Source organism: Hyla sarda, unplaced genomic scaffold (genome assembly GCF_029499605.1).
Source record: "Hyla sarda isolate aHylSar1 unplaced genomic scaffold, aHylSar1.hap1 scaffold_2842, whole genome shotgun sequence".
Taxonomy (NCBI): domain Eukaryota; kingdom Metazoa; phylum Chordata; class Amphibia; order Anura; family Hylidae; genus Hyla; species Hyla sarda.
The window spans coordinates 1-13,269 of NW_026609548.1; the positions used below are offsets into that span (position 1 = coordinate 1).

A 13,269-nucleotide genomic window follows, 5' to 3' on the forward strand; every position below is an offset into this window, starting at 1 on the left:
GGGCCGATTTCGAAGCTTGCTTCCGTCGCCCTATGCATTGACCCGATATGGCAGTATCTTCGGGTACAGTGCACCACCCCCTTACAGGGTTAAAAAGAAAGATTCCTACTTTCATTGCTACCTGCTTGCTGGCTAGCCAGCTAGCCAGCCCTGTGGGCCTTGCTGCTGCTGCAGCCAAAAAACAAAAGGTGGTGCTGCTGCTGCTTCTGCTGCTTCTGCTTCTGCTTGTGTCTGGCCCCTGTTGGAGCGTCCAGGCACAGGACTTCTGCTGCTGCTGACTAAATGGCCTCCTTAATTGGATCATTTGAGTAGCCAGCACACCTGTGCAGGTAGGGCATGACATGATAGGCAGCTGCCTTGATAGCGGGTGGGTGCTGAATGTTCCTAATTGACAAAATAAGATTAATGCTTATGAAGAAATATAAAATCTCATCCCTTCCCCAATATCGCGCCACACCCCTACCCCTTAATTCCCTGGTTGAACGTGATGGACATATGTCTTTTTTCGACCGTACTAACTATGTAACTATGTAACATAACATGGGGGGGGGGGGTCTCCTGGCTGTTCACACAGGTGTGTCATTGCTGTACATTGACCATGCATTGCTTCTGTGGTATTGCAAAGGCAAAGACAAATGCTTCCAGCCATCCATTGCACTAATGGATTGGTCATCAGCTGGCTGTCTATGTCCCGCATCAATATAGACCAAAGTACAGAGGGTTAGGCTATGCTATTGTGCACCTACCTGATGCATCAGAAGGTGCGAGGCCCTTGCTAAATTCTGTGCACAGACTTTGAGATCTATACTTTAGACTGTATCTAAACCTGCTCCAACATGGACTGACATTCTGGCCTACTTTCAGCCGATGCGACTTGTCTGTCGCTGAACAGTCGCTTTTTATGTATTCAGCACCTATGTATAATGTTGTAAAAATGCTCTAGAAGCTAAAGTCGCAGAAATGTCACACATATTTGGCCTGCAACTTTCTGTGCGACAAATTCAGACAGGAAAAATCAGTATAAATCCTTAGAAAATTATCCCCCAGTGTCTCCATCTGCTGGCGGTATTGAATAAGCATTGCTGCACTGATGGGGTATGCATTAGACGAAAAAAAAGAAGAAAAAGAAGAATAATACGCCCAGAAAAGAGGCGAAAAGGAGAAAAACGTAAAAAAACGTGAAAAAAAAGTAAGAGGAAGAGAAGGGAAAAAAAGGTGGAAATGGGTTTAAAAGTGATTTCGGCGGAGATATATATATATATATATATATATATATATATATATATATATACGCGCACACACACACATATATATAAACGTATTCTCCGTTGAGATATTGCAGCCGCTGCTGTGTCCAGGCCCAGGAGCCTTAGCACTGTGCTGTGATGTCACTCAATACCACTGACATCACTAGGTGTAAACAACATCTCTCCTTTGCTGTGTATGTGACTATGGAGCTGTTTGGTGATGTCGTCTATTATGGCCTTCATAGAAGCAACAGGAGATTGTTGCATCCATCTAGAACCCTCAGAACTACAGTGCTATGATGTCACTCACTTCCACAGGCCTTGCAGAGTGTAAACAACAACAACCCAGCTTTGTTGTGTATGTAACCATAGGGATTTGTGATGTCACCTAGAACCTTCACAGCAGCGACAGCTTTATGAGGAGCATCAGCACTGCTCTGCCTGAGCAGAACCATCACCGCCATAGGTTGTCAAATAACCCGGATTTAACCCACACAGGTAAGTCCAATGGGGTGCAGGCATGTCCTCTATGCTTACAGCTTCCCGTGGGTGTTGGTTTGATACCGTTTGGGGACAGCCAAGGAGGCATCTGCAGGCAACAAAGGTAGGTGTGTGCTTGTGTGTGTGTTTCCTATGCAGATCCTAAGCCCAGTGTCACATGCAAGTAGGAGGAGTAAGAAGGGTTCCTGGCAAATCCGGGTTATGGATTGCATTTAAAAAGGCCCCGTGGGAGTGCAATGGGCCCCTGTCTTGCTGCTTAGCAATAATGGTATGGGTTTAGGTTCTGCTGTGTGTACTGGTGGTTGACTGCCCCCCAGCCCAGAGTGTGCATGGAAAATTGTCTGGCAGCCTCCCTGACAGCAAGCAGTGATAGTGCCCATGAAGGGGACCTTGTTGGGCCCGCCCCTTTCACGGTTATCGCTTCTCGGCCTTTTGGCTAAGATCAAGTGTAGTATCTGTTCTTATCAGTTTAATATCTGATACGTCCCCTATCTGGGGACCATATATTAAATGGATTTTTGAGAACGGGGGCCGATTTCGAAGCTTGCTTCCGTCGCCCTATGCATTGACCCGATATGGCAGTATCTTCGGGTACAGTGCACCACCCCCTTACAGGGTTAAAAAGAAAGATTCCTACTTTCATTGCTACCTGCTTGCTGGCTAGCCAGCTAGCCAGCCCTGTGGGCCTTGCTGCTGCTGCAGCCAAAAAACAAAAGGTGGTGCTGCTGCTGCTTCTGCTGCTTCTGCTTCTGCTTGTGTCTGGCCCCTGTTGGAGCGTCCAGGCACAGGACTTCTGCTGCTGCTGACTAAATGGCCTCCTTAATTGGATCATTTGAGTAGCCAGCACACCTGTGCAGGTAGGGCATGACATGATAGGCAGCTGCCTTGATAGCGGGTGGGTGCTGAATGTTCCTAATTGACAAAATAAGATTAATGCTTATGAAGAAATATAAAATCTCATCCCTTCCCCAATATCGCGCCACACCCCTACCCCTTAATTCCCTGGTTGAACGTGATGGACATATGTCTTTTTTCGACCGTACTAACTATGTAACTATGTAACATAACATGGGGGGGGGGGGGTCTCCTGGCTGTTCACACAGGTGTGTCATTGCTGTACATTGACCATGCATTGCTTCTGTGGTATTGCAAAGGCAAAGACAAATGCTTCCAGCCATCCATTGCACTAATGGATTGGTCATCAGCTGGCTGTCTATGTCCCGCATCAATATAGACCAAAGTACAGAGGGTTAGGCTATGCTATTGTGCACCTACCTGATGCATCAGAAGGTGCGAGGCCCTTGCTAAATTCTGTGCACAGACTTTGAGATCTATACTTTAGACTGTATCTAAACCTGCTCCAACATGGACTGACATTCTGGCCTACTTTCAGCCGATGCGACTTGTCTGTCGCTGAACAGTCGCTTTTTATGTATTCAGCACCTATGTATAATGTTGTAAAAATGCTCTAGAAGCTAAAGTCGCAGAAATGTCACACATATTTGGCCTGCAACTTTCTGTGCGACAAATTCAGACAGGAAAAATCAGTATAAATCCTTAGAAAATTATCCCCCAGTGTCTCCATCTGCTGGCGGTATTGAATAAGCATTGCTGCACTGATGGGGTATGCATTAGACGAAAAAAAAGAAGAAAAAGAAGAATAATACGCCCAGAAAAGAGGCGAAAAGGAGAAAAACGTAAAAAAACGTGAAAAAAAAGTAAGAGGAAGAGAAGGGAAAAAAAGGTGGAAATGGGTTTAAAAGTGATTTCGGCGGAGAAATATATATATATAGATATATATATATATATATATATATATATATATATATACGCGCACACACACACATATATATAAACGTATTCTCCGTTGAGATATTGCAGCCGCTGCTGTGTCCAGGCCCAGGAGCCTTAGCACTGTGCTGTGATGTCACTCAATACCACTGACATCACTAGGTGTAAACAACATCTCTCCTTTGCTGTGTATGTGACTATGGAGCTGTTTGGTGATGTCGTCTATTATGGCCTTCATAGAAGCAACAGGAGATTGTTGCATCCATCTAGAACCCTCAGAACTACAGTGCTATGATGTCACTCACTTCCACAGGCCTTGCAGAGTGTAAACAACAACAACCCAGCTTTGTTGTGTATGTAACCATAGGGATTTGTGATGTCACCTAGAACCTTCACAGCAGCGACAGCTTTATGAGGAGCATCAGCACTGCTCTGCCTGAGCAGAACCATCACCGCCATAGGTTGTCAAATAACCCGGATTTAACCCACACAGGTAAGTCCAATGGGGTGCAGGCATGTCCTCTATGCTTACAGCTTCCCGTGGGTGTTGGTTTGATACCGTTTGGGGACAGCCAAGGAGGCATCTGCAGGCAACAAAGGTAGGTGTGTGCTTGTGTGTGTGTTTCCTATGCAGATCCTAAGCCCAGTGTCACATGCAAGTAGGAGGAGTAAGAAGGGTTCCTGGCAAATCCGGGTTATGGATTGCATTTAAAAAGGCCCCGTGGGAGTGCAATGGGCCCCTGTCTTGCTGCTTAGCAATAATGGTATGGGTTTAGGTTCTGCTGTGTGTACTGGTGGTTGACTGCCCCCCAGCCCAGAGTGTGCATGGAAAATTGTCTGGCAGCCTCCCTGACAGCAAGCAGTGATAGTGCCCATGAAGGGGACCTTGTTGGGCCCGCCCCTTTCACGGTTATCGCTTCTCGGCCTTTTGGCTAAGATCAAGTGTAGTATCTGTTCTTATCAGTTTAATATCTGATACGTCCCCTATCTGGGGACCATATATTAAATGGATTTTTGAGAACGGGGGCCGATTTCGAAGCTTGCTTCCGTCGCCCTATGCATTGACCCGATATGGCAGTATCTTCGGGTACAGTGCACCACCCCCTTACAGGGTTAAAAAGAAAGATTCCTACTTTCATTGCTACCTGCTTGCTGGCTAGCCAGCTAGCCAGCCCTGTGGGCCTTGCTGCTGCTGCAGCCAAAAAACAAAAGGTGGTGCTGCTGCTGCTTCTGCTGCTTCTGCTTCTGCTTGTGTCTGGCCCCTGTTGGAGCGTCCAGGCACAGGACTTCTGCTGCTGCTGACTAAATGGCCTCCTTAATTGGATCATTTGAGTAGCCAGCACACCTGTGCAGGTAGGGCATGACATGATAGGCAGCTGCCTTGATAGCGGGTGGGTGCTGAATGTTCCTAATTGACAAAATAAGATTAATGCTTATGAAGAAATATAAAATCTCATCCCTTCCCCAATATCGCGCCACACCCCTACCCCTTAATTCCCTGGTTGAACGTGATGGACATATGTCTTTTTTCGACCGTACTAACTATGTAACTATGTAACATAACATGGGGGGGGGGGGGTCTCCTGGCTGTTCACACAGGTGTGTCATTGCTGTACATTGACCATGCATTGCTTCTGTGGTATTGCAAAGGCAAAGACAAATGCTTCCAGCCATCCATTGCACTAATGGATTGGTCATCAGCTGGCTGTCTATGTCCCGCATCAATATAGACCAAAGTACAGAGGGTTAGGCTATGCTATTGTGCACCTACCTGATGCATCAGAAGGTGCGAGGCCCTTGCTAAATTCTGTGCACAGACTTTGAGATCTATACTTTAGACTGTATCTAAACCTGCTCCAACATGGACTGACATTCTGGCCTACTTTCAGCCGATGCGACTTGTCTGTCGCTGAACAGTCGCTTTTTATGTATTCAGCACCTATGTATAATGTTGTAAAAATGCTCTAGAAGCTAAAGTCGCAGAAATGTCACACATATTTGGCCTGCAACTTTCTGTGCGACAAATTCAGACAGGAAAAATCAGTATAAATCCTTAGAAAATTATCCCCCAGTGTCTCCATCTGCTGGCGGTATTGAATAAGCATTGCTGCACTGATGGGGTATGCATTAGACGAAAAAAAAGAAGAAAAAGAAGAATAATACGCCCAGAAAAGAGGCGAAAAGGAGAAAAACGTAAAAAAACGTGAAAAAAAAGTAAGAGGAAGAGAAGGGAAAAAAAGGTGGAAATGGGTTTAAAAGTGATTTCGGCGGAGAAATATATATATATATATATATATATATATATATATATATATATATATACGCGCACACACACACATATATATAAACGTATTCTCCGTTGAGATATTGCAGCCGCTGCTGTGTCCAGGCCCAGGAGCCTTAGCACTGTGCTGTGATGTCACTCAATACCACTGACATCACTAGGTGTAAACAACATCTCTCCTTTGCTGTGTATGTGACTATGGAGCTGTTTGGTGATGTCGTCTATTATGGCCTTCATAGAAGCAACAGGAGATTGTTGCATCCATCTAGAACCCTCAGAACTACAGTGCTATGATGTCACTCACTTCCACAGGCCTTGCAGAGTGTAAACAACAACAACCCAGCTTTGTTGTGTATGTAACCATAGGGATTTGTGATGTCACCTAGAACCTTCACAGCAGCGACAGCTTTATGAGGAGCATCAGCACTGCTCTGCCTGAGCAGAACCATCACCGCCATAGGTTGTCAAATAACCCGGATTTAACCCACACAGGTAAGTCCAATGGGGTGCAGGCATGTCCTCTATGCTTACAGCTTCCCGTGGGTGTTGGTTTGATACCGTTTGGGGACAGCCAAGGAGGCATCTGCAGGCAACAAAGGTAGGTGTGTGCTTGTGTGTGTGTTTCCTATGCAGATCCTAAGCCCAGTGTCACATGCAAGTAGGAGGAGTAAGAAGGGTTCCTGGCAAATCCGGGTTATGGATTGCATTTAAAAAGGCCCCGTGGGAGTGCAATGGGCCCCTGTCTTGCTGCTTAGCAATAATGGTATGGGTTTAGGTTCTGCTGTGTGTACTGGTGGTTGACTGCCCCCCAGCCCAGAGTGTGCATGGAAAATTGTCTGGCAGCCTCCCTGACAGCAAGCAGTGATAGTGCCCATGAAGGGGACCTTGTTGGGCCCGCCCCTTTCACGGTTATCGCTTCTCGGCCTTTTGGCTAAGATCAAGTGTAGTATCTGTTCTTATCAGTTTAATATCTGATACGTCCCCTATCTGGGGACCATATATTAAATGGATTTTTGAGAACGGGGGCCGATTTCGAAGCTTGCTTCCGTCGCCCTATGCATTGACCCGATATGGCAGTATCTTCGGGTACAGTGCACCACCCCCTTACAGGGTTAAAAAGAAAGATTCCTACTTTCATTGCTACCTGCTTGCTGGCTAGCCAGCTAGCCAGCCCTGTGGGCCTTGCTGCTGCTGCAGCCAAAAAACAAAAGGTGGTGCTGCTGCTGCTTCTGCTGCTTCTGCTTCTGCTTGTGTCTGGCCCCTGTTGGAGCGTCCAGGCACAGGACTTCTGCTGCTGCTGACTAAATGGCCTCCTTAATTGGATCATTTGAGTAGCCAGCACACCTGTGCAGGTAGGGCATGACATGATAGGCAGCTGCCTTGATAGCGGGTGGGTGCTGAATGTTCCTAATTGACAAAATAAGATTAATGCTTATGAAGAAATATAAAATCTCATCCCTTCCCCAATATCGCGCCACACCCCTACCCCTTAATTCCCTGGTTGAACGTGATGGACATATGTCTTTTTTCGACCGTACTAACTATGTAACTATGTAACATAACATGGGGGGGGGGGGTCTCCTGGCTGTTCACACAGGTGTGTCATTGCTGTACATTGACCATGCATTGCTTCTGTGGTATTGCAAAGGCAAAGACAAATGCTTCCAGCCATCCATTGCACTAATGGATTGGTCATCAGCTGGCTGTCTATGTCCCGCATCAATATAGACCAAAGTACAGAGGGTTAGGCTATGCTATTGTGCACCTACCTGATGCATCAGAAGGTGCGAGGCCCTTGCTAAATTCTGTGCACAGACTTTGAGATCTATACTTTAGACTGTATCTAAACCTGCTCCAACATGGACTGACATTCTGGCCTACTTTCAGCCGATGCGACTTGTCTGTCGCTGAACAGTCGCTTTTTATGTATTCAGCACCTATGTATAATGTTGTAAAAATGCTCTAGAAGCTAAAGTCGCAGAAATGTCACACATATTTGGCCTGCAACTTTCTGTGCGACAAATTCAGACAGGAAAAATCAGTATAAATCCTTAGAAAATTATCCCCCAGTGTCTCCATCTGCTGGCGGTATTGAATAAGCATTGCTGCACTGATGGGGTATGCATTAGACGAAAAAAAAGAAGAAAAAGAAGAATAATACGCCCAGAAAAGAGGCGAAAAGGAGAAAAACGTAAAAAAACGTGAAAAAAAAGTAAGAGGAAGAGAAGGGAAAAAAAGGTGGAAATGGGTTTAAAAGTGATTTCGGCGGAGAAATATATATATATATATATATATATATATATATATATATATATATACGCGCACACACACACATATATATAAACGTATTCTCCGTTGAGATATTGCAGCCGCTGCTGTGTCCAGGCCCAGGAGCCTTAGCACTGTGCTGTGATGTCACTCAATACCACTGACATCACTAGGTGTAAACAACATCTCTCCTTTGCTGTGTATGTGACTATGGAGCTGTTTGGTGATGTCGTCTATTATGGCCTTCATAGAAGCAACAGGAGATTGTTGCATCCATCTAGAACCCTCAGAACTACAGTGCTATGATGTCACTCACTTCCACAGGCCTTGCAGAGTGTAAACAACAACAACCCAGCTTTGTTGTGTATGTAACCATAGGGATTTGTGATGTCACCTAGAACCTTCACAGCAGCGACAGCTTTATGAGGAGCATCAGCACTGCTCTGCCTGAGCAGAACCATCACCGCCATAGGTTGTCAAATAACCCGGATTTAACCCACACAGGTAAGTCCAATGGGGTGCAGGCATGTCCTCTATGCTTACAGCTTCCCGTGGGTGTTGGTTTGATACCGTTTGGGGACAGCCAAGGAGGCATCTGCAGGCAACAAAGGTAGGTGTGTGCTTGTGTGTGTGTTTCCTATGCAGATCCTAAGCCCAGTGTCACATGCAAGTAGGAGGAGTAAGAAGGGTTCCTGGCAAATCCGGGTTATGGATTGCATTTAAAAAGGCCCCGTGGGAGTGCAATGGGCCCCTGTCTTGCTGCTTAGCAATAATGGTATGGGTTTAGGTTCTGCTGTGTGTACTGGTGGTTGACTGCCCCCCAGCCCAGAGTGTGCATGGAAAATTGTCTGGCAGCCTCCCTGACAGCAAGCAGTGATAGTGCCCATGAAGGGGACCTTGTTGGGCCCGCCCCTTTCACGGTTATCGCTTCTCGGCCTTTTGGCTAAGATCAAGTGTAGTATCTGTTCTTATCAGTTTAATATCTGATACGTCCCCTATCTGGGGACCATATATTAAATGGATTTTTGAGAACGGGGGCCGATTTCGAAGCTTGCTTCCGTCGCCCTATGCATTGACCCGATATGGCAGTATCTTCGGGTACAGTGCACCACCCCCTTACAGGGTTAAAAAGAAAGATTCCTACTTTCATTGCTACCTGCTTGCTGGCTAGCCAGCTAGCCAGCCCTGTGGGCCTTGCTGCTGCTGCAGCCAAAAAACAAAAGGTGGTGCTGCTGCTGCTTCTGCTGCTTCTGCTTCTGCTTGTGTCTGGCCCCTGTTGGAGCGTCCAGGCACAGGACTTCTGCTGCTGCTGACTAAATGGCCTCCTTAATTGGATCATTTGAGTAGCCAGCACACCTGTGCAGGTAGGGCATGACATGATAGGCAGCTGCCTTGATAGCGGGTGGGTGCTGAATGTTCCTAATTGACAAAATAAGATTAATGCTTATGAAGAAATATAAAATCTCATCCCTTCCCCAATATCGCGCCACACCCCTACCCCTTAATTCCCTGGTTGAACGTGATGGACATATGTCTTTTTTCGACCGTACTAACTATGTAACTATGTAACATAACATGGGGGGGGGGGGTCTCCTGGCTGTTCACACAGGTGTGTCATTGCTGTACATTGACCATGCATTGCTTCTGTGGTATTGCAAAGGCAAAGACAAATGCTTCCAGCCATCCATTGCACTAATGGATTGGTCATCAGCTGGCTGTCTATGTCCCGCATCAATATAGACCAAAGTACAGAGGGTTAGGCTATGCTATTGTGCACCTACCTGATGCATCAGAAGGTGCGAGGCCCTTGCTAAATTCTGTGCACAGACTTTGAGATCTATACTTTAGACTGTATCTAAACCTGCTCCAACATGGACTGACATTCTGGCCTACTTTCAGCCGATGCGACTTGTCTGTCGCTGAACAGTCGCTTTTTATGTATTCAGCACCTATGTATAATGTTGTAAAAATGCTCTAGAAGCTAAAGTCGCAGAAATGTCACACATATTTGGCCTGCAACTTTCTGTGCGACAAATTCAGACAGGAAAAATCAGTATAAATCCTTAGAAAATTATCCCCCAGTGTCTCCATCTGCTGGCGGTATTGAATAAGCATTGCTGCACTGATGGGGTATGCATTAGACGAAAAAAAAGAAGAAAAAGAAGAATAATACGCCCAGAAAAGAGGCGAAAAGGAGAAAAACGTAAAAAAACGTGAAAAAAAAGTAAGAGGAAGAGAAGGGAAAAAAAGGTGGAAATGGGTTTAAAAGTGATTTCGGCGGAGAAATATATATATATATATATATATATATATATATATATATATATATACGCGCACACACACACATATATATAAACGTATTCTCCGTTGAGATATTGCAGCCGCTGCTGTGTCCAGGCCCAGGAGCCTTAGCACTGTGCTGTGATGTCACTCAATACCACTGACATCACTAGGTGTAAACAACATCTCTCCTTTGCTGTGTATGTGACTATGGAGCTGTTTGGTGATGTCGTCTATTATGGCCTTCATAGAAGCAACAGGAGATTGTTGCATCCATCTAGAACCCTCAGAACTACAGTGCTATGATGTCACTCACTTCCACAGGCCTTGCAGAGTGTAAACAACAACAACCCAGCTTTGTTGTGTATGTAACCATAGGGATTTGTGATGTCACCTAGAACCTTCACAGCAGCGACAGCTTTATGAGGAGCATCAGCACTGCTCTGCCTGAGCAGAACCATCACCGCCATAGGTTGTCAAATAACCCGGATTTAACCCACACAGGTAAGTCCAATGGGGTGCAGGCATGTCCTCTATGCTTACAGCTTCCCGTGGGTGTTGGTTTGATACCGTTTGGGGACAGCCAAGGAGGCATCTGCAGGCAACAAAGGTAGGTGTGTGCTTGTGTGTGTGTTTCCTATGCAGATCCTAAGCCCAGTGTCACATGCAAGTAGGAGGAGTAAGAAGGGTTCCTGGCAAATCCGGGTTATGGATTGCATTTAAAAAGGCCCCGTGGGAGTGCAATGGGCCCCTGTCTTGCTGCTTAGCAATAATGGTATGGGTTTAGGTTCTGCTGTGTGTACTGGTGGTTGACTGCCCCCCAGCCCAGAGTGTGCATGGAAAATTGTCTGGCAGCCTCCCTGACAGCAAGCAGTGATAGTGCCCATGAAGGGGACCTTGTTGGGCCCGCCCCTTTCACGGTTATCGCTTCTCGGCCTTTTGGCTAAGATCAAGTGTAGTATCTGTTCTTATCAGTTTAATATCTGATACGTCCCCTATCTGGGGACCATATATTAAATGGATTTTTGAGAACGGGGGCCGATTTCGAAGCTTGCTTCCGTCGCCCTATGCATTGACCCGATATGGCAGTATCTTCGGGTACAGTGCACCACCCCCTTACAGGGTTAAAAAGAAAGATTCCTACTTTCATTGCTACCTGCTTGCTGGCTAGCCAGCTAGCCAGCCCTGTGGGCCTTGCTGCTGCTGCAGCCAAAAAACAAAAGGTGGTGCTGCTGCTGCTTCTGCTGCTTCTGCTTCTGCTTGTGTCTGGCCCCTGTTGGAGCGTCCAGGCACAGGACTTCTGCTGCTGCTGACTAAATGGCCTCCTTAATTGGATCATTTGAGTAGCCAGCACACCTGTGCAGGTAGGGCATGACATGATAGGCAGCTGCCTTGATAGCGGGTGGGTGCTGAATGTTCCTAATTGACAAAATAAGATTAATGCTTATGAAGAAATATAAAATCTCATCCCTTCCCCAATATCGCGCCACACCCCTACCCCTTAATTCCCTGGTTGAACGTGATGGACATATGTCTTTTTTCGACCGTACTAACTATGTAACTATGTAACATAACATGGGGGGGGGGGGTCTCCTGGCTGTTCACACAGGTGTGTCATTGCTGTACATTGACCATGCATTGCTTCTGTGGTATTGCAAAGGCAAAGACAAATGCTTCCAGCCATCCATTGCACTAATGGATTGGTCATCAGCTGGCTGTCTATGTCCCGCATCAATATAGACCAAAGTACAGAGGGTTAGGCTATGCTATTGTGCACCTACCTGATGCATCAGAAGGTGCGAGGCCCTTGCTAAATTCTGTGCACAGACTTTGAGATCTATACTTTAGACTGTATCTAAACCTGCTCCAACATGGACTGACATTCTGGCCTACTTTCAGCCGATGCGACTTGTCTGTCGCTGAACAGTCGCTTTTTATGTATTCAGCACCTATGTATAATGTTGTAAAAATGCTCTAGAAGCTAAAGTCGCAGAAATGTCACACATATTTGGCCTGCAACTTTCTGTGCGACAAATTCAGACAGGAAAAATCAGTATAAATCCTTAGAAAATTATCCCCCAGTGTCTCCATCTGCTGGCGGTATTGAATAAGCATTGCTGCACTGATGGGGTATGCATTAGACGAAAAAAAAGAAGAAAAAGAAGAATAATACGCCCAGAAAAGAGGCGAAAAGGAGAAAAACGTAAAAAAACGTGAAAAAAAAGTAAGAGGAAGAGAAGGGAAAAAAAGGTGGAAATGGGTTTAAAAGTGATTTCGGCGGAGAAATATATATATATATATATATATATATATATATATATATATATATACGCGCACACACACACATATATATAAACGTATTCTCCGTTGAGATATTGCAGCCGCTGCTGTGTCCAGGCCCAGGAGCCTTAGCACTGTGCTGTGATGTCACTCAATACCACTGACATCACTAGGTGTAAACAACATCTCTCCTTTGCTGTGTATGTGACTATGGAGCTGTTTGGTGATGTCGTCTATTATGGCCTTCATAGAAGCAACAGGAGATTGTTGCATCCATCTAGAACCCTCAGAACTACAGTGCTATGATGTCACTCACTTCCACAGGCCTTGCAGAGTGTAAACAACAACAACCCAGCTTTGTTGTGTATGTAACCATAGGGATTTGTGATGTCACCTAGAACCTTCACAGCAGCGACAGCTTTATGAGGAGCATCAGCACTGCTCTGCCTGAGCAGAACCATCACCGCCATAGGTTGTCAAATAACCCGGATTTAACCCACACAGGTAAGTCCAATGGGGTGCAGGCATGTCCTCTATGCTTACAGCTTCCCGTGGGTGTTGGTTTGATACCGTTTGGGGACAGCCAAGGAGGCATCTGCAGGCAACAAAGGTAGGTGT

At 45.9% G+C, this 13,269-nt stretch overlaps 5 non-coding genes across 5 annotated transcripts; all 5 read left to right on the top strand.

Annotated features, from left to right (window-relative positions):
• The first annotated feature begins 2,164 nt into the window (after window positions 1-2,164).
• Window positions 2,165-2,355, top strand: LOC130326390 (U2 spliceosomal RNA). Its single transcript, XR_008870995.1, has one exon. It is a non-coding gene; the product is annotated as a U2 spliceosomal RNA (small nuclear RNA).
• A 2,096-nt stretch (window positions 2,356-4,451) lies between these two features.
• LOC130326391 (U2 spliceosomal RNA) lies at window positions 4,452-4,642 on the top strand. The gene has a single exon (XR_008870996.1). It is a non-coding gene; the product is annotated as a U2 spliceosomal RNA (small nuclear RNA).
• Window positions 4,643-6,734: 2,092 nt separating this feature from the next.
• LOC130326392 (U2 spliceosomal RNA) lies at window positions 6,735-6,925 on the top strand. Its single transcript, XR_008870997.1, has one exon. It is a non-coding gene; the product is annotated as a U2 spliceosomal RNA (small nuclear RNA).
• Window positions 6,926-9,014: 2,089 nt separating this feature from the next.
• Window positions 9,015-9,205, top strand: LOC130326393 (U2 spliceosomal RNA). Its single transcript, XR_008870998.1, has one exon. It is a non-coding gene; the product is annotated as a U2 spliceosomal RNA (small nuclear RNA).
• A 2,089-nt stretch (window positions 9,206-11,294) lies between these two features.
• Window positions 11,295-11,485, top strand: LOC130326381 (U2 spliceosomal RNA). The gene has a single exon (XR_008870988.1). It is a non-coding gene; the product is annotated as a U2 spliceosomal RNA (small nuclear RNA).
• The last annotated feature ends 1,784 nt before the right edge of the window (window positions 11,486-13,269 follow it).